Source organism: Chiloscyllium plagiosum, unplaced genomic scaffold (assembly GCF_037043375.1).
Source record: "Chiloscyllium plagiosum isolate Xiang-an unplaced genomic scaffold, Cpla_swu_hap1 HiC_scaffold_52, whole genome shotgun sequence".
Lineage (NCBI taxonomy): Eukaryota > Metazoa > Chordata > Chondrichthyes > Orectolobiformes > Hemiscylliidae > Chiloscyllium > Chiloscyllium plagiosum.
In genome coordinates, this window is record NW_028270190.1 from 20,427,209 (window position 1) to 20,430,183 (window position 2,975).

The following is a 2,975-nucleotide window of genomic DNA, read 5'->3' on the forward strand; positions in this document are numbered from 1 at the left end:
AAGACTGTGCTTTCAGTGCTGTCCATATCTAATGAGCTCTATGATAGTGCAGCTGAAATGATAAAAAAGATAAATAAATTCAATGAAGAAAATTGTCTCAAGTTGTTGAATTCAAAAAACTTCAGGTAATGTTATTTCAATTATTTTATTTATCTTTTTTATTTGTGATTTTTTCATTGTTCTGTAACTCTTATTTCTTGATTGTCTCTCTTTCTCTCGCTCCCCACACCATCAATATCTTTTTCCTTTCCACTTCCCGCTTTGCTACCCTTCTCCCCTGCTTTCCATTTTGTCTCAGGTTCACCCACCCCCACATATTTTGTCACATAGCACTGGCTACAACCTGCGTCATTCACGGATCCTAATCTCCCTTAGATCTCTCCATGCACTCTCATTATCACCTTTGCATCTGAAGCCCTGACTCACCATCTCTCAGCCTGGTGTAAACAGCTCCCTAATTCTCCCCCTTTTTTTATCTTTAACAAATGATCAGTTAGAATCGAAACGTCAGCTCTTTTCTCTCCTTGCAGATGGTGCCAGAACTGCTGAGACTTTCCAGCATTCTCTCTTTTGGTTTCCGATTCCAGCACCCGCAGTAATTTCATTTTATTAATGGCTCTATGATATTGCTGGTGTCATGATAACTCCAGCTTCGATGCATGAGAGGTGTGCAAGCGAATGAATTCCCTCTGGAAGTCGCGTGACAAGTATTAACAGAGATCAAGGAAAATAACATGAACGAATCTTTGATTTGAATTGAAGCCTGAACTCTGGTTCTGCTCCGAGACTGTGCCAGGTCTGCTTAATACTGCATATATTTCATGCTTTGCATTTGTTTGTGAAAACAATTGAGACTGATTGATTTGCTGCAGACAACATCCAGCAGTCATCATGGGTACGGCGATCAAGTCGTGCGTCTATCCCTGTCAAATGTTTTATTGCGCAGGTGAGGCTTCCTGTTTCGTGGTTTGGTGAAGCACGTTGTTTGGAAAAATAGCAACGCACCTGAGATCCGGCATGGGACCAGCGGGTTGATGTTCCATGACAGCGATGGTCGCCTTTCGAATGAATACACATCTCAACCGACCATGTGACAAGTTCTTGCAGACGGTGAAAGTAAAAGCCATGGCGAACACTGATACAGACCTGCTAACGACGGAAGCGCCTCACATGGTCAATGCGGGGATTGAACCCACGACCTTGGCGTTATTAGCACCACGCTCTAACCAGCTGAGCTAACCGACCAACGCAGTCAAGTCGCGAAAGCAAATGCCTATATTCCCGGTGCTCACAACCGCGGCGGCTGTTCATTTTCTGCTTCATGTCGATCGCACGATCGTCTGAAATACTTCCTTTCGTTTCAAAGCTTTTCAACGAAAAAATAGCATTTAGTTTTCCGAACGCGCCTACTCGACTTAACCATTTGCTCTGATATTCAAAATTAAGCACAATGTCCGGACGCATGCAATTTCAATCGCAATGCCACCAGCTCAGCTGCAGCTTGTCATGTTGACAAATATCGTCTGGAGAAACGTACCTTCAACGATCGCTCACTGTTCTACTGGATACTCACAGACTTTTGGAGTCAGGGTTATGTGCTGCTGATAAACTGCTACGAACCTTATGCCAAATGCATTTGAATTGTAATCGAACAGTGGGATTTTTTCTGCTCCCAAACGACGCAGTTGCTTTGGTGTCAGCAACAGCTCAGAAGCCAATGCACGTTTTCCTCAATCACTTACGTTGCTCATGCAATCTTCGTTTGACAGCATATTTAGCAAGTTATCACGCCTTCCTGCAGCGTTCGTCAGTGACAGATCAGATGCTAAGATGATTGCTTCAGACAGCATGCTACATCCTACATTTGAAAATGGAACAGTTGCAAACGTTTCCAGGCTGAACACTCACTCACTATTTTGCCTGGCGCGTCAGAGGCTGGGAGCGGATCTTATGGAGGCTTTTCAATCATGAGGGGCATGTATCGGGTAAATAGATAAGTTTCTTTCGCTCAAGTGTGGCAGTGCAGAACTAGAGGGTATAAACCAGGTGTGGGAGGGCGAGAATTGGAAAGGCAGTGATGGGCATTGGCTGCGCGCAGAGGGTGGTGTGTTTGTGGAATAAGTTGCCAGACAAGCAGGTGATGGATGGTATAATTCCAATACTTTTAAGGAATCTTAACGTGTATTTGAATAGGAAGGGTTTGGAGAGACATGGGTCAAGTGCATGCAATCGCGGTTGGATCAATTGAAGATATCTGTTTGGAATGGACGAGTTCGGCCGAAGACTGTGCTTTCAGTGCTGTCCATATCTAATGAGCTCTATGATAGTGCAGCTGAAATGATAAAAAAGATAAATAAATTCAATGAAGAAAATTGTCTCAAGTTGTTGAATTCAAAAAACTTCAGGTAATGTTATTTCAATTATTTTATTTATCTTTTTTATTTGTGATTTTTTCATTGTTCTGTAACTCTTATTTCTTGATTGTCTCTCTTTCTCTCGCTCCCCACACCATCAATATCTTTTTCCTTTCCACTTCCCGCTTTGCTACCCTTCTCCCCTGTTTTCCATTTTGTCTCAGGTTCACCCACCCCCCACATATTTTCTCACATAGCACTGGCTACAACCTGCGTCATTCACGGCTCCTAATCTCCCTTAGATCTCTCCATGCACTCTCATTATCACCTTTGCATCTGGAGCTCTGACTCACCATCTCTCAGCCTGGTGTAAACAGCTCCCTAATTCTCCCCCTTTTTTATCTTTAACAAATGATCAGTTAGAATCGAAACGTCAGCTCTTTTCTCTCCTTGCAGATGGTGCCAGAACTGCTGAGACTTTCCAGCATTCTCTCTTTTGGTTTCCGATTCCAACACCCGCAGTAATTTCATTTTATTAATGGCTCTATGATATTGCTGGTGTCATGATAACTCCAGCTTCGATGCATGAGAGGTGTGCAAGCGAATGAATTCCCTCTGGAA

The 2,975-nt window shown here is 43.2% G+C and overlaps 1 non-coding gene across 1 annotated transcript; it reads right to left on the reverse strand.

Moving 5' to 3' along the window:
- Positions 1-1,171: 1,171 nt before the first annotated feature.
- trnai-aau (transfer RNA isoleucine (anticodon AAU)) lies at positions 1,172-1,245 on the reverse strand. Its single transcript has one exon. It is a non-coding gene; the product is annotated as a tRNA-Ile (tRNA).
- Positions 1,246-2,975: the final 1,730 nt, after the last annotated feature.